At 32.9% G+C, this 19,153-nt stretch overlaps 1 protein-coding gene and 1 long non-coding RNA gene across 7 annotated transcripts in view; one reads left to right on the top strand and one right to left on the bottom strand.

The window, feature by feature from the left end:
• The window catches only part of LOC105475960 (CUB and Sushi multiple domains 3), a 1,218,758-nt gene that overhangs the window by 469,260 nt on the left and 730,345 nt on the right, over positions 1-19,153 (top strand). The gene's annotated exons all lie outside the window — the stretch shown is intronic.
• LOC139355777 (uncharacterized) overlaps positions 8,003-19,153 on the bottom strand; it is a 122,835-nt gene continuing 111,684 nt past the window's right edge. The window contains exons 2-5 of the long non-coding RNA XR_011606817.1: positions 16,785-16,845; positions 10,948-11,033; positions 10,051-10,137; positions 8,003-8,139 (exon numbers count right to left, since the gene is read on the bottom strand). This is a non-coding gene — a long non-coding RNA (uncharacterized lncRNA). The remainder of the gene's footprint in view (positions 8,140-10,050; positions 10,138-10,947; positions 11,034-16,784; positions 16,846-19,153) is intronic.

Below are 19,153 nucleotides of genomic sequence, written 5' to 3' on the forward strand. Positions count from 1 at the left end.
ACACTTCTACAAGCCAGCTAAGATATATTGTCTTATAGTTATTTGTAGGTCTCTCTCTTATTAATGAAGTTCCTTAAGAGACCACTCTTAATGAAGGTCTTTAAGAAATCACTCCCTCAGTCCCATTGTGACCTGTCCAAAGTAGACATTCATCCATCCATACATTTATTCAACAAAAGTTTACCAACAATATACTATGTACTTTGCTAAGGGACAGGATGGTAAAAGAGAAGGGTAAGTTCTTCCAATAGTTTCTTAGAAACTGTGGCTTTAAGTAAAATGACTTACAGCAGGTCCCCCAATAACGTCCTTTTGTTAAAACATTGATGAGGAAAAAAATGATATTGTTATCCATGAGTTTCCATGAATCTATTAACGATGTTAATGAGGCCTTCCTGTATATACGTTTAATATGTGTATGTGAGTACACATTAAACAGACCAAAGAAAGGAATCCTAAATGTGAAAATCTGCTATAAAGGAAAAAAGTGGAAGGGGCTGGAATAGAGAATAAGACTGGGGATGTAGGACCTAGATTAGGCAGATAGCCAGGGAACATATTATCATAATGAAGTGGTGTAAAAGATGAGAAGAAGCTTGGCATGAGAAGATTAGAGTTGAGGCAGTGCCAGGACAGCAACATTGAGGAGAAGAAGCCAATCAGAATAAACAGAGGCCCTGCAGAGGAAAAAGCTTAACAAGTTTGAAGAACCTAAAAATGCCCATGTGGCTAAAACATAGCAGGATTAAGTGAGAATTATCTGAAATAAAGTGGTAGAACCTTGTCCTCAGGTCATGATAAGGAGGACACAGAAGAATTTTAAGCAGGAGGGAGGGAAAATATGTTTAAACTTTGAGAAGTTGTTTTTTGTTTTTCATTTCTGGAAAATATACTATAGTGTGACAAAAATGAAAGTAGGAAACAGGGTTGTGTTGCACTATCCTGGTGAGAAAATACAAATTGACTGGATTAAGATGAAAGGCAGAAATGAAGAGAAGGCAGATTTACTATAAATTTATGTTGAAACTGACAGGATTGAATGTTGCTATGACTGAAAAAGAAGAAATTATGAGCAATTCTGAAATTTCTGATTTGAATTCTTTGGGTAAAAATCTCTAATGAGAAAATAATTTAGATCAAGGAAAAAAAGAATGCCTTCTCTGTGGACTGTGATGTTTAAGTTCAAGAGTATATTTGTGGTTTCAAGGGATGATTGAGTAGGTATGTTAAGAAGGAAAATGATCTATGATTATCTATGTCTGAAGTTTATGAGAAGTTCTAAGCTGGAGTGCTAGTTGACATTTAGCCCAGAAAGATAGTATTTAAATGGATGGAGTTTAAATACTCCATTTCCCCCAAAGACTTAATGTAAAATCAGGGAAAAGACAATGAAAGATTAAGCACTGAAAACTCAGAGTAGGAACCGACAAGAAATTTGAAAGAATCTATCAAGTGTCCATAACGTAGATTGAAAACTAGAAGAGCAATTTTTAAAAATTAGTTTTGTTTTCTGCATTGACAGATACAATTGTATGTATTTACTGTGTACAACATTATGTTTTGAAGTATAAATGCATTGTGGAATGACTAAATCTGGCTAATTAACATATGTATTGCATCACATGGTTATCATTTTGTGGTGATAACACTTTACCTCTCTCTAAAAGAGAGTGATTTTGTCAAAGTCCACTAAACATTATGTTTCAAGGACGGGAGTGGTCAATATGCGACATGCTCTGAAAGCCTTTCTGTTCTCCTTTATATTAATTTCATAGAAGAATTTATCTTCTTTTAAAATTAATCATATCCAAATCCTCTGCTCATTCTCTTCTGGACCATTTCCACCCCCATGATTTGTGGAAGTCACAATTTCTCAGTTCATGTATTATTTAACCTATGAACAGAATTTGGCACAGTTTCTTGAAATATTTTCTGAATTTGGCTTCTAGAATAATACTCTCTCATTTTTCTCTAACTGGTGATTCTTCCTCAGTCTCCTTTGCCATTTTCTCCTCAGATTTCTGATCTGTATTCAGGCTTCTGTCTAAAGTTCTTGGTCATCCCCTGCAGTTCCATAGCTTTAAATACTCTATGCCCATGACTCCCAACATCGTGTCTTCAGCTCATGTCTTCATAAACTTCAGTTTCACCTTATGCAAGTACCTGTAAAACATCTTCATTTAGATTTCCAATATGAATTTCAAATTTAACATCTTCCTCACTTCACTTCAGATATTTTCTCATGGTCTGCTCACTCCAGCCTTTCTCATATCAGCAAATGACCTTTTTTTTCTCATTTATTCAGGACAAATGTTTAAAATCATTCTTGACTCCTCATTTTTTCTCACATCTCTTATCAGCAAGTCCTGCCTTGCTCTTCTTTCAAAACATTCACAATAGACTACTTCACTCCACCTCCATTTTAACCACTCAGTTTCCTGCCATCACCTTCTCCTGCTTGGATCATTTCAACCTTTCCTAAAAGATCTATTTGCTCCCATTCTTGGCCTGTCATATTATATTAGCAATTAAACAAACAAGTGATATTTTAAAAATCCAAGTCACATAGTAGCATTTCTCAGTTCAGGACCCTTCAGTAGTTCCATCTCACTGAGTAAAAGCTTATTGCATTTACTTACATGGTTTACTAACTTACGTCTCTGACTTCATTCCTTGTCTCCCCACTTCTGTTGTCATATGGTGGCATCCTTGCTGGTCCTCAAAATGTCACACCTCCTTCTGTCACAGGGCTTTTGCATTTGCTGTTTCTTCTGTCTAGAAAGTTTCCTAAATTGTGTGGCTCAAATTCTGATACTCTTCATAAATTTGATTAAATCTCAAATTTAGTAAGGTCTTCTGAACTACCCTATTTAAAATTTCATGTTTCCTGATGTTAAAAGATTCTATCCCTTGCACCACTTTTTTTCATAGTGCTATTCATCCTTTCAGTAAAAGCCTCATAAAGACAGGGATATATCTGACTGTTTTGTACACTGTTGTATGCTGAGAGAGTAGAGGGGTCCAGGCATATGGTGAATTCTCAAATATTTTGTCAAATCAGTAAATTGAAGAGATAGAATGGTGTATTAATTTGTTCTCACACTGCTGTAAAGAAATACCTGAGATTGGGTAATTTGTAAAGAAAAAAGTTTTAATTGGCTCATGGTTCTGGAGGCTGTACAGGAAGCATGGCTGGGGAGGCCTCAGGAAACTTACAGTCATGGAAGGGGAAGCAGGAGCGTCTTACATGGCCGGCCGGAGCAGGAGGAAAAGAGAGTGGAGAGGTGCTACACACTTTTAAACAACTAGATATCATGAGAACTCTATCAACAAAACAGCACCAAAGGGTGAAATCTGCCTCCATGTTTCAATCACCTTCCACCAGGCCCAACCTCCAATATTGGGGATTAAAATTTTACATGAGATTTGGGTGAAGACACAAATCCAAACCATATTAAATGGGATTTGGTAACATGGGGGTTATTGCAGTGATGAAATTTAGGAAAATGCTAGACAAATTTGCTTGAGGTGTGAATGCAAAGTGAGGGAGTAAAAATGGTTTGTGGAGAGAGTGTTTTCCAATACATTTAGTGAAGAGGGAAGAGAGGAATGTGAAGGAGGTTAGAAGGGAAATGTAAAGTCCGGAGATGATTTTACTTTATTTTTTTTGTCTTTTAACCTTGAAGACAGAGAACATGTTTCTGTAGTGATGGAAATGACCATATAGAATAAGAGAAAATAATGGTTTAGGGAACCAAAGAACATAGGATAGAAACAAAGACCCAGAAGTGTCCTGGAATGTGATTTATAGCACAAATGGGTAGATTATGTTTGTTTTTTTGCTTGTTTGTTTTTGATAAAAGGTTGTTTCTTCCAGGCTAATGAGAAGGAAAAGGAAAATAAATGTTTACTGAATAATATTCATTAAAACAACGCTTATTTATTTAAATTATTCTCATGGAATGATAGCTATCTTCAAGGCTATATTTCAATGTGAAAAGAGTTTTTTATGTTTCACCAACATAAAAAATACAATTATTTAATGTATAAAATCATTCAGTAGAATAGAAGGAAAGATAAAGGGAAAGAATCTGATGCTTACCAACGTGAGTGGGGCTCAAGGTAAGGCGGTAGGTGAGAAAATTGGGAAGGAAATCCTGAATGAAATAGAGACATATAGAGGCAAAATTTGAATGCAAGTCTTCTTATTTCAAATTCTATGCTATAATACAATTATACACATACACACACACACACGTACATATACATACATATATTTTAATTAAAACTTTTGGGGGGACTATTACAGTATTATTAAAAGATGGATTTGAAAAATATACTTTAACTCCTTTATTGATAGTTTACCTTTTTGTGAGAACCAAATTAATAGGTGAGATTTAGCATAAAAAACAATCTATCAAACTTTTAAAAAATCTTCAATTGATTAGTTTTGAAGAGGGGTTACTCTGTGAAAATGTCAACATATACAAACTAAGAAAAAAGTCAGATATAGTATCTCCTTGACCATCAAATTCTCATCTTTATTTATTCTTTACAATTGTATCATTATTCTGATGGCTCTAAATTCCCTAGTCAAAAATGACCTGCCTCCTGATCATTAGCTGTTATTAATATATAAATATTTATAAAACTAAATTGCATAAAGATAGTTGCATTGAGAAAAATGGGTATCCATGAAGGAGTCATAAATCATTAATGTGCATTATAAATTGGATTGAGTGAAATGAGTGATTACTTTAAAATGTGGTAAGACGGATGCTCAAGAATACATAATTTAGAAATTGAGTTTTTAGTTAATAAAATATTTTAACTGTGTAAAAAGTTTATTTAAAAGCTGGACTTTAACTTTTAGAAAAATAAAATAATTTAATTATTTTCCATCACTATATTTGAATAAGCTCTATCAACTTTTTGTTTTCACCATTATCACTAAACATTGATTATATTTCAGGCCCTGTGCCAAATATTTTCCCTTATACATTTCATTTCATCATTGCAACATATGATGTGGTTACTTTTCTTTTTTCCACTTTACAAATTAATAAATACAGCATTCGTAGACACTAATCAGTACTCTGAAAAGTTTCTAAGTAATAAGCACCGAAGTAGGGATTCATAATCAAGATATGAGAAGACAGCATTTTATCTCTTTTACAGTTCTGTTATCCTGGGTAAGAATACAAAATGCTGTGTGACTTCCATAAGAAACTAACACTATTATACTATTATTCTCTTGATTGGTATTTTTCAGAATTCAGTAATATGAATATATTGATTTTTTATAATCTAGAATAGTAAATTTAACCTTTTGAATTAGAGTTCATCTCTAACCAAAAGTCAATCTGTCATTTTTAAAAACCTGCTTTATATAGGATGCACACACATACGTAATCCTTCATGGTTGTCTACTCCGAATTTATGGATATATTTGCAGATATACTTGAAACAGCTTTCTCAAAACTCTCTTCAAAATAGCCATATCAAAGAAACTACTTAATTAATTAACTATTAACAGTGAGTGCACCTTAAATTGGAATTTTACATGTATATATTCCTCAGTAAGTTTAAGATAATGCCTGTTATTTCCCTGCCTGTGTTTATGTACATTTCTCCCAGAAATACTAAAGCACTGTGCAGTCATTTTCAAAATTTGCTTTCTTATCAGACTTCATTAAATTAGATACTAAATTTATTTAAATGAAATAATATAGGTGCAAAAAGGTGAATACCTCATTATCTTATTTATATTTGGAATCTAAAATAGTTGAACACATAGAAGTCGAAAGTAAAATGGTGGTTACCGGGGCTAGGGTCAGAGGTTGGGAAGATGTTGGTCAAAAGGTACAAAACTTCAGTTATATGGGAGGTACAAGTTCAAGAGATCTATTATACAACTAGAGATAATCTATATATTATATTCCTGAAAATTGCTAAGAAAGTAGATTTTTAAGTGTTCTCACCACATAAAATGACAAGTATATGATGTAACTCCTATATTAATTAGCTTAACTTAGCCATTTCACAATACATACATATTTCAAAACATCATACTATACACAGTAAATATATAAAAATAAATATGTAAATTAAAAAAATCTTCTTTCTCATCACAGAGTTCATGAAAGTAAGATTCTAAACCTCCTAAGACAGAAGAGCAACTTAAACTGCACAATCCTTCAGAGAGACAGAATATGATTTTTCAATAGGTCACTCTAGCTAAGAATGGCAAAGACAACTGAAAATGTACCCATTCAGCCAGATATGAGAAAATTCAGGGAACAATTATATTACATTTTGCAGATTAAATAATCTTATTAGAATTTTAGTCTTGGAACTATTAAGGAGGTGAAAATTTAGAGACAATGACACCCTTTTTCATTTGACTAGTTTTGCTTCCATCTTCATTATTTCATTAAATAATGAACGTTTTATAAACTAACTCTAAGACGTAGTTATACTGGTTACTTTAGATATTTATTTGAGGAACCATAATTATTCAGGACTTAGATAGTTAAACTTTTCAGTTACTTAAGATTTCCTAATGTAAATTTTAAATTAAATATTCATGATACCTTCAAGTAAGACTTAGAAGTAGAAATAAGAGATAAAAGCTAACTGGTGCATAAGGTTAAAATTCTTCAAGTAAATTTCTGATGCTAGAACTATGGTTTCTAGGTAGCCAGAGAGCAACAAACATCTACTTTGAGCTGTTTGATATCTTTGAATCAACTCTATATATTCTCCTTTACTAATTCCCCTCATATTATTACACCAAAACTGAGTGTGCTGTCATTTTCTGTTTTTTAAATATCTTTTAATCATTGCACAAACTTTGTTTTCCAATCTAAATTGCCCCTTCTCACAGTTGCCTATGTCACTCAAACGCAATCTTCATATTTTTTTCTTATATAGCAATTCAAACATGATCTTTCTATTTTACCATTCTTCCCTTAATTGTTACTATTTTGTATACATCCTATAGCTCTCTTAAAGTAAAATCTATGCCTTATTAAATATTATGCTTCTCTTCAGACTGAGAATAGTGCCTTGGGAATTCTAAATCTAAAAAATATGTTTTATAGAATGAGCACAGTCTGTAAAGTATAAGAAAAAATATTTACTAATTTTTTGATAAAATATTATATACTGATTACATTTCATGTAATTCCAAACTCTTACCATTTTGTCTTTTCAAATATAAGAATAAAAGACATTCGTAACACTGGTGATATATAATTCTATCATTTTTAATTGGCTGAGTCAACATTCTTCATCATGTGAGAAGAAATGATCTGAGTTACTTTTATATGTATTCTAACTTATAAGTAAATATGGCACATATGAACACTGAGGTACAGTATACTATAACGTGTATACATCATAGTATAACTATATGCATACATATATAATATATAGTATACTATATATGTATATATACTATATATACATATATACATATACACAAATATATACATATATGTATATGTACACATATATACATATAGTATATGTACTATGCTATATATACTATATACATATATCTCTATATGTAGTATATATGTATATAGTACATATACTATATATAGCATATATGTAGTATATGTGTATACATAGTGTATACATAGTGAGTACATAGTGAGTACACAGTGTACTCACTGTACTATAATGTGAAAAGTCTGAATATGAAGACTTGGGACGTCTCAGTAGTATCGAACGAAAAGCATTAGACTTGGAGACAAATCCATGAAATTTGTAGCCCTTGGATTCTCAGTTTTATCAGTGTAACATAGAAGTAACTATATCTAATCTGTAATATTATTATGATAATTATATCCCATGGTATTTTGGAAAGAACCTTTCACAGTATCTTGCTATAATAGACATATTGGGAACTTACATATCTAACTTCCTGTATGATAATTTTTCATTAAGAAATATTGACAAAAGAGCATTGTGTATCTTCTTTCTTACTGTATTTATTCTTTGCATTGGAGTAATAATAATGAAGCACACTGGTGTGGTCCTTTCCAGTTTTTAGTTGTCTTTTCTATGTATCTGTTCTTCACAACAGTCCACTTTCTTCTAGTCGTGTGTTCATGTTCATTGAGTTGGACAGGTCTGATAAAAATATAGAACATTACTTCACTTAGGCTGTTTGCTTTACAAATTTTCTTGATAAGTGTAACAAGCACAATTGCACATCTTTAACTGACATTTAGAAGAAATCAAGTAAAATATGATATAATTTAAAATTATGATCATTGATTGGTCTGTTGAGTCAACCCATTTTCCATTATCGCCAAGAAATATTATCTCTATGCTTAATAACTTTACAAGCCTCTTCTTTGGTGTGCTCTCTGACTATTGCATCTCTACAACCCATTATTTACATGTAAGCAAAGTGATATTTTGTAATACAAACTGTCAAGCTTGAAACCTCACTATAGATTTCTAGCACATTCATAATAAAACTTAATTGATACAGCTGACTCTTCGTCTCTACATGAGTAACTCCTAGGTGTATCACCAAACTCATCTCTACCCCTCCTCTCTCTGCCTGTCTCAGAAACTTTGACCTTCTTTCTGGAAACAGGTCCCCTGGCCTTCATATGGTTGGCTCGTTTTTGTGCTTTAGGGCCTAAAAAAATGTACTTGTATCGAAGAGGTCTTCATTGACCCAGGTACCAGTCACTCTCTATTATGCTCCTTTTAAAATTGTCCTCAATTTACTTTTGTATATTTTCTTTCTTTGTTAATTTATGGGTTTATTGTTTCTGTACCCCTCTAAAAATATGGTTCCTTGAAAAGAAGACCTTATATGATTTTTATCTTTATGTCTTCAGCATAATAGTGCACAGCACATGATTGGCACTCACTAAATATTTATTAAAGGAATCATCAAGAAATGCATGTCTCTCATTAAATATATTAGCCTGTTTTCTTAATTCAGTAATGAATCCAACTCATGCCATTCTGTGGGAATGTCATACTGTCATTTTATGTCCCATTTTAGCTTTGGTATCCTTCTTTTTCCTTAAAACTTTGGAGATGAAAATTTTCTAAATATCTAGGATATACTTTTCCAGCTTAAAGGGTCATACAAAAGCATTATTCACAGTCATATTTGTGCCAATTACACTGGCATCTCCCTGCTGCTCACAGCATCTGTTTCTTTCAGGGACAGTGCTCCTCAGCTTTTAACATTCCCATCACTTGGTCTGTTATTTATTTGGAACATTGGTTTCAATTAGCCATTTGGATATTTTTTTTTAAATCTCAGTACTCATTATACTTTCGGTATCATCCCAGGCAGTTTCTCATTCTGCATGGATCCTGCTCTTGGCTGTTAATGTGGAACCTCTGGTCTGATGTATTTACTTTTTCAGCCTTTTCAAATGTGCATTCCAGTGCAGAAGCTCTGTAATAGTGATTTTCAAACTTTTTCATCTCTGGGATGATCTTGTTGGGGGAAAGGGCTGGGAAATCTACCTCATTTATCCCCACATGCCACTGTGTCACATATTTTTTTCTTATAGCAGCAAACTACCACCATCATCAACTCCCTACACATAAACACACACACACAAACACACACCCACACGGAGGCACATACACAAGCACACACACAAAGGCACACAAACACTACCCATTGACAGTGAAGTGATTTGTCTTAAATTTAAATCAGATCTTCCCTTCTCCATTGTTGACTTAGAGTAAATTTAAGTAAATAAAACCCAAACTTCTTACAATAGCCTACAAACCTGTAATTTCCTAATACTTATTATTCTGTCACTGCCTTCTTAGACATACCATGTAGTTTTCTTCCTTAGATCCTTTACATTTGCTCTTCATTCTGAGTGGAAAGTTTTGCCCTCAAATCTTCCCATGAGGGACTTGTTTTTCCTCATCTTTCAGGAGTGAGCAAAGATATTCCCTTCTTTGAGATAATAGGCCAAGGTGAACTAGGCTACTCTCAACAACCCAGATATTCACAATAAGTATCTTCTATTTATGCCTTTATGTACTCACATTTTTGAAATCACCGTGTATATGTTTTGACATTTTTCTTTCCTATCTCTTTCCTTCACGCTATAGTTTTGGCATCCAGAGGAATTCCTAGAATACATCCAACACTTAATATAATTGTAGAAGGAAAGAAAAAAAGATAGAGGGAGGGAGGAAGGGGAAAGAAAAGGAAAACGAGAGAGAGAGAGGGAAGGAAGGAAGGAAGGAAGGAAGGAAGGAAGGAAGGAAGGAAGGAAGGAAGGAAGAAAGGAAAGAAATGAAGGAAGGAAGGAAGGAAGGAAGAAAAGAAAAAAAAGAAAGAAGAAACAAAGACATTATATTAAAATAAATGTATTATATAATTGAATTAAATTATTTATTCTCATAAATGTATAGACCTTTAAACATTTTCTAGCCCAGTGATTCCTTTCTGAGATTTCCTGGAAGAGTAACAATGATCTGCTCTTTTCATTATTGCAAAAATGCTTAATCAAAATTTACTCATTACAGAACCTCACCTACTAACTAAAATATCGATTTCCTTAAGACTATAATTAAATTAACACTGATTGTTCTTTCTCATGTGATATACAGCTCATCTAAGAAGTGGTGTGAAAAATGATTGTAAGTAATCATACTTTGCAAAAAAACAAAATACATATGTAGTCACATTACACATAACTTTCAATTACTAAACATCACTTCACTGGGTTGACTTAAGGAAATGCATTGTAAAATATTTATGCATAGAAATTTAGGATCACATAATAACATTTTTGTGTCTCATATTTTGTTTTCTATACAACACACTTCAGTTTATCTTATTGACTGACTAACTGGTGTATTACTTTTTATTGTCATTTTGGTTCCAAGGCACACCATATTGAGTTTCATTTTAATTAAATTCTAGAATTTACTCACCTGTATGTAAAGTGTTTATTCTACTTTCTATCAGGAAAGCAAGAACTGCACAGATTTAGTGATATTTAATAGCATAAAACATCTTTCTGAAAGAAAAATGCATTTTGAAAGAGTATATTTTACAATATAATACAAAATAAAATGCATACTGGCTGACTATTTTTGCACATGTACTCTATAGTTGACCACACAGCATAACTGGGGGATCTGAGAACTCCTGATGTCCTACCAAATCCTTCCCAACCTTCTAGCTAGTGATTGAAATTCTACAACATGAGTTTTATCCTCTTGTGAAATACTTACATTGATCTTCCTATGAAATGTTTCACAGGAATATATATATATAAATTTATTATATAAATTTATATATATAAATATATATATAAATTTATTATATAAATTTATATATATAAATATATATATTTAATTCAGCAAGCAATTCTACATATCATTTTGAAAATAAATGAAAAATGATGAAGTAGGTCCTCATAAGTATGAAATTGGAAAATAGGAAAATGACAAATGTAGTGAATGAATACAGACAGATAATTATTATGGGTTAAAATATCTTCTGTTTTTCCATTTTTCTTTAGAGATGACCCGAGGTAATCACATTTAGGAACAACAAAAATTTTACTTTTCCATTTCAGGATTTTAAAAAAATGTTTTCTATCCATGGAAAGAAAATTTTTCTTATCATAATACTGTAGTATTTTTCTTTTAAGAAACACAGTTGGTTCTCAGAAGGGAAGAGAGAAATGTAGTGCTGCCTACAGTGAGTGGAGTTGGAGGACTGTGTCTGCTGGCATTATTATAAAGTTCACATGGCTTCTCATGGCTTGTGTCATAATCTGCTGTATTATATTCTCATAATATACTCTCTACTTCTATTTCCAAGCTGAGTTTCTGTGATTTTCTGGCTTGCAGTTTATCCTTTACCCATACTAAGTGGTCTTTAATTCCTAGAAACTAACAAAATCTGTCTTGCCTCAGGGTGTTTACAATACAGGCCTCTGTTTGGACTATTTATTTATTTTCTTTTCACCTTGGAAATTCCTATTCATTGTTTTGGTTTTAGTTTAAACATAACTTTCTTCACAAAGCCTCTGTTTATTAATTTGACCCCCAAGACCAGATTAGTGCTTCTATTACATACTTCTGTAAAACTCTGGTATTTAACTCATTGTTTCAGTTAAACATGGCTTGTGGAAGCGAAGTCATCTATTAGAGGCTTAAAACAGAATTCTTCATTATTTCTCACAATTCTCTTGGTTGGCAAGATGCTTTTTTGCTCGCGTGCTTTTTTGCTATCACAGCTAGATAGTTGACTGTGATAGAAGGTCCAATATGGCATAACACAGTACTGTAAATTGGGACACTTCAGTTTTACTCCTTGTGCCATTTATCTTCTGGTAGCCAGACATACTTCCTTATGAGCTGTATTAGTCTGTCCTCATGCTGCTAATAAAGACATACTTGAGACTGAGTAATGTATAAAGGAAAGAGGTTTAATTGACTCACATTTCCACATGGCTGGGGAGGCCTCACAATCGTGGCAGAAGGTGAATGAGGAATAAAGTCACATCTTATATGGCAGGAGGAAAGAGCTTGTGCAGGGGATCTCCCATTTATAAAACTATCCGATCTCATGAGACTTATTCACTACCACAAGAACAAGAACAGTAGGGGGAAAATTGCCCCCAAGATTCAATTATCTCCATCTAGCATTGCCCTTGACACATGAGGATTATTCCAATTCACGATGAGATTTGGGTGGGGACAGAGCAAAACCGTATCAGTGGCAGTTTGAGGAAAGCATTCCAAGAGATCCAAGGTGGAAGCGACAAAGTATCTTGAAAGTGAAGCTCCAGAAATCACACATTATCACTTTTGCTGCACTCTGTTGGTCATAGCAAGTCATTAGGACATCCCTACCCAAGTTGGTGGGAAATAGACTCCACCTCTCAGTAGAGTTACACCTACTCTACCTCTTAGACAAGAGTCACAAAGAATATGTGACCATATTTAATCTAACACACCAACATAGTACAAACATATTGTTATTTTTGTTAATTGTTTGTCTCTTTGTTCACATTATCTCCTATGTTCACCATTGCATTCTATCATGTAACAATAGCTAGCAAAAGGTAGAAACTCAGTATATAGTATTCACTGAATGAAATACAATGTTGATGCAATTGCTATCACTTTAATTTTATTTCTGTGATGTGGGTTTTAAATAATTAAATTTTATTCTCCAAATATAACATTATCTTGGCTAAAAATAAATATTGTTTCATAGAAACATAGGACACAAGAGACTGTGGAACATAGTATAGAGAAATAAAGTGAAATGCCCAAGTGATAACTGAATAGGAAGTATTATATCACCAAGATTAAGAAAATAATCTATGTAATCTGACACTCTGAGTAAAAGTGCCATATATCAGGTCTTTTTCTTAAATAACTCTTTCATTTTATTATGTTTTCAGCTCAAAAGTCACTTTGTGTTTCACCACTTGCTGTTTTATTTATCTGTTCATCCTTTTTGTCTCCCATTTGAATGTAACATTTCTTAGGAAACACAGTGTCTCTACTGTTCACCTCTGGATCATCCAGCCTCTGGCATAAACTAAGCACTCAACAAATTCTTGTTGCCTAAAAACCTGGATGAGTGAATAAATGACCTAAGACAATAAATACTTGTTGAGTGAATATATGAATGAATTACTTAAGTTATTTACCCTCAGCTGTATACGTTTTCATGGTATCTGCTGCCCATGGTTGTTATGATGATTATATATGAATTGTTTATCATGGAATATGCATTAAATAAGTGATCAATAAGTGTTAGGCTATGATTATTAGGAACAGTGGGGAATAGTTGGCTGAGGACTAATGGATGCCTGAGTCTCTGGTGCAAATGTCCTCATCATAAAGCATCCACTCTCCTTGAAAAATTTAATTGATGTGTGACTGGGAAAACAGAAGATGACTTGCAAGAAATTTTCTGAAGATTGGAGAAGACCTTGTTGGTAAAAGTCGGGAACCAGAAACTTGCAGAAGCTTTGTTCATGCCCAAAGGTGGCAAAAATCATCCATATTAGCAACATAGTAAGAAGCCACATGTACGATAATGTGAGTCTTATAATTATTGAGCAGCAGATACGTTGCAAAGATAAGTGAAGTTAGATTGTTAAGAACTGTTTTATAATAGAAGAACTCAAATTGGTAAAAGAAAAAAATAGAACATAGAGGTATCAAACTTCACCCTGAAACTAAATTATTTAAAAAAGCAAAAATAAGCTTTTGAGGTATGCTGTACATTTTTAATGTATTTACACATTAAACAGGTATGAAATTTAATCCACACATGTGGATAGGCAAGAAATGTTACTTTGTTCTCTTATATTCAAATAATTTGAAAGACCCTATTATATTTGACAGGAAAAACATTCTGTAGGTCATTGTGGGGTGAGGGTAGAAGAAACATTTGGCACCTTCTCTTCCCTTGATTTGTGCAAGAATCCAATAGGCCTTTGTAGTGACTAGACTATGGGGAGAAAGCCATTTAGTCATCATTGTCCAAACCCATATTTTCTATAAAGGCAGATGATCCTTTTCTTTCCATGATAAGCTTGAGCAAGGAAATCTTAGCCACAGGTGAGAATACAGATTCCTAGACCCTTCTATTTTCCTTAGAGATGATGTGTACATCATCTTTATTGCTTCTCCCCAAACTCGAACATCCCCATCATTGCCCTCCTCTTTTCATTTAGTGTAATTTCATGAAAGGACCTAGACTCTCAGGAAACAAAAAGTAGGGAGGGAATATAGAGAAATTTTTCCTTTGAGCTCTGCAGAAAAATCCTGCTGAGGGAATTGCAGGAGGATCCTGAAGACAATCAGGCCTCTGTTGAGGAAGGAGGAGATGGAAAAGAAATATAGTCAAAACAAAACATAAATAAATAACATGTTGACTCACACACAAGTGTTTACATGCTATACTGTATTGGGGAGGCTACATAAAGGCACTGATTTCACAGAAGTTAAGATCATTTTGAGATTGTGTCATTTGGGTCCATCTTTTAGCTTTGCCAGTTACTAGCCATGTGGCTCAGTGTATGTTTTGAAGCAGTTCTGTGCTTTATCATTATTAGCTCACAGGTTACCTTTAAGGATTAAATGAATAAATTAGGATTATGTCTGGCAAATACTAAGTGCTCAATAAATGTCTATTGCTTTTTATGCCATGTTTTAAAAATATTTTTGGTATCTAGTTATTTAAAGTAAGCATATTGGAATGTCAAATACATTTATAGTGTCTTAATCATCTCTTCAGAAATCTGGAGAAATACAAAGGTATCTTCTCACAGATAAGTGAAGCAAGTTTTCATTACCTTTATAAAGGTTAAAAGTATACTTCAGGAAAATAATTGAATATTCATCTTACAATTCATATCTGTAATTGTAATACACCAAAATTTATCTGGGTGGATATAAAACTATTAGATATTTAAAACTACCGTAATGATTACATTTTTTGCTTTATTATTGTCATCAAAAATTCAAACCAATAATATGCATATGATCTTGTTAAATAGAACACTCTTACTTCAAATGCCTTTTCAGAGTTCAGAGATTTCTTTATGTACCTGATATCTCTCCACATAGATATAGATATATACATATATACACACAGATATATAGTCTCATATATGCAAGAGGAAATGAGGGAAACACATAGAAGCTATCTATATCTATATCTGTATCTACCTGATTATCTATCTATTGAGAATGTTGAATTTTTTACTTTCCATTTTATATTTTCTATTTCCTGAATAAAAAAAGACTAACAGGTCAAAAAGTATTACTTGATATTGTGAGGTTGGGTAACGATTCAGTTTTTGTTGCCACCTATAGTGTCTGTATATAATTCAAAGAGCAATAAGTTCTGCTGGAAATATCTTCCATTCAATTTTCCATGGATTGAATAATTTTTCAGAAAGCTGACTTTTCTATATGTAAATCTGTGGGTTTAATTCTCAATATGAATTTTTTCCTCAAGTATAGAACGTGCATTTTTATAATGAATATAAGACTAGAGCATTCGATGGTTTTAGTACTAAAATGGTTGTATACTTAAATATATGTGTAATAAAATAACTTAGAACACTATATTCAACTTGCCTTCTTTCCGTTTCTCATTCAATAAAATGGTGCTTGTATGAGTTTTGCCTAGATGTCCTTGTGATGTCATCATGCCCATTCTGTGTCATTCCAAATGTTTTCACAGGATCAATCAAATAATACTTACATTGAAAGGATTAATATTTGTTACTAGTTTTTACTTGGTATGTAGAAAATTTTCAGAATTTGTAAGTCTAAATTAGTATCAAGGTAGAGTTTCCAGATAATATACAGAATTCCCAGTTGAATTTTAATTTCAGATAAAAAATGAAACAATTTTTTTTCAAAATGTGTCCCAAGTTTTGTACAGGATATAGTTATACTAAAAACAAACAAAATAACAAAACAATTGTTGATTATGTGACATTTAAATTTAACTGAGTATTCTATATTCTTATTTGCTAAATCTAGCAACTCTGTTGCAAAATATTCAGTCATGTGGTTGAAGCAGTTAAATGTTTGTCTCGCTTGTAGTCCAGTAGTCCCCAACATTTTTGGCACAAGAGACTGGTTTTGTGGAAGACAAGTTTTCCACAGAGTGAGGGTGGGGATGGTTTCTGAATGATCCAAGCACATTACATTTACTTTGCACTTTATTTCTGTTATTATTGCATTGTAATATATAATCAAATAACTATACAACTCACCATAATGGAGAAGAAGTAGTGGGATCCCTGAAATTATTTTCTTGCAAAGAGGTGGTCCCATCTGGGGGTGATAGGAGACAGTGACAGATCATCAGACATTTGATTGTCATAAGGAGTTTGCAACCTAGATCTCTTGCATGAGTAGTTCATGCTCCTGTGAGAATCTAATGCCACTGCTGATCTGATAGGTGCCAGAGCTTAGTAGGTAATGTGATCAATGGAGAGCAGCTATAAATACAGATGAAGCTTTACTCGTTTGCTCACCGCTCACCTTCTGCTGTGTGGCCAGGTTCCTAACATCCAAGGACTGGTACCAGTCCGTGGCCTGGGGGTTGGCGACCCCTGCTGTAGTCCATATAGCTCTTTAATACTTTGTTCACATTATAGCAAGAACATTCTTTCTAAAGTGCCAATCTTGTTATCAGTCTTATGCTTTATGTACTTTAGTGATGTCTCATTTTTCAAGTTAAGTTGAAATGTTTTGGCTTTTCAAGTCTCGGTGCCTACTATTTCGCTTTCTTCATTCCTGCCATGCCAAATAATTTGCAGTTTTCTGAATATGTCTTGCCTTTTCCTCTACTGCACTTTTTCTAAGCTGCTACCTCTGACTAAAATGTTATTTTATCCTTCATGTATCAGGCAAAATCTGCTCATCCTTTAAGATCAATGCCAATGTCTCTTCAACTAGAAAGTCTTCCTGGTTTGTGTAAGCAAATCTAAAGGCTTCTACAGCTGTGTTTTCCTAGTTATACTGTATCCCCTATTAAACATATCACATTGTTCTGATTGTTTTTTAAATAGCTATTAGACTGTTTGCTTGAAAGACAGGGGTGAAGATTATCATCTGTGTCTATCTATCTATCTATCTATCTATCTATCTATCTATCTATCATAATATATCATGTATCTAAAGTATAATATTCATTTCATTTGTGTTTGTGAAATAGCAAGGATGAGGTAAAGAGAGTATGGAATATAATACCTTTTAAAGTTAGGATGTTTAGAATGCTATTGAAACATAGAGAAAGAGGAAAAATATCCATTCTAATTGGTGTAGAAAAAGTAGGGCATTAGAAAGATTCACGTATAACATTTGCATTTTTTTGGAATGAATGCAAGGTAGGGTTTGTTTCTTCAATAGGTACAAATATGTAAAACAGAAGTAGTTTGCTGAATCTCTTCCTTCATAGTTCACCCATTTTATTTCTGTCTTTCCAAATATATTCTGTTCTAAATTTGATGGAATTTCTTTCTAATTAAACAACAGACTTATCTGTCTCTCCTCCAGGGAAGATTTGAGTGAAGGAAGCTCTAATTAACCTTCTCATTTGTGTTGCCCTGAGGATCAAATTTTCTACTTCTAGAGTAGAAAGAGTCAAAGACAGTTGGTCAGATGTTATAACATTAAACTACATGATTTCTGAGATCTTTATTGGTCAGATATCTATGTTTTATGGCTAAATTTTAACATCATCTGTTGCCTTAATAAAACTAAAGAAACGAAGCACACTTGAAGTCAAATATAAATGATGTATATATTGGTGTTCATACTCTTGTTTGTTGATGGTATTAAAAGACAGTTTTTGTTTGTTTGTTTATTGTTTACTTATATTGTTTAAATGAAAGGTATTTCTGTAAAGAAAATTAGCATAATAATCACGTAAGAAATATATTTATCTCTAAATATGGACTAATATAAACATCCAAATATATAATTGTATGTAATACCCATATATAATATTAATATACAATATATTTGCTTTAGGTTAATGATAGCTTTGATGATAGACTCTGTATGTTCTTACCATTTCTGAAGTTTATTTTTCCCCACCAACATGCTGTTTTTTTCTAAGCCAAAATTGGTATTTATTTTCAAGAAAATAACTCCTCCTACTAATTAATTTGCTGCTACAGAATACCAAGTGCTCTACAGAATGTATGTTGCAGGAAAGTAAGATGTTTTTGGCCTGTGTTTCTTATTAGACTGCTTTACTTGAGCATATTTATGCAGCTTCTTACCAGTTGCTCAGCAACCCTTCCACAATCAACACCATAATAGTCTTTCCTCCAGAATGGCAGCCCTTCCTAGCCACCCACACCTTCTTTACACCAGAGCTGTTAATAATGAACCCTACTCTTCCAGTTACGTAACAGTCATATAAATGCCTCAATAAAAATCACTAAATGATCTTATGGCAAACTTCACACTTCTCCCCAAAACACATATCTCTAAAATTTCCCCAAGTATTTTTTGTAAAGAGAAGAAAACTTAATAATAAACTAATTAAAGTGGAATAGTTAAACAATTACTCTAATATGGCCCTCTATCTACCAAAAAGTTATTTGTCTGGTTATGAGAGAATAATTTT

The sequence above is a fragment of the Macaca nemestrina genome, chromosome 8 (assembly GCF_043159975.1).
Source record: "Macaca nemestrina isolate mMacNem1 chromosome 8, mMacNem.hap1, whole genome shotgun sequence".
In the NCBI taxonomy this organism is placed as follows: Eukaryota; Metazoa; Chordata; class Mammalia; order Primates; family Cercopithecidae; genus Macaca; species Macaca nemestrina.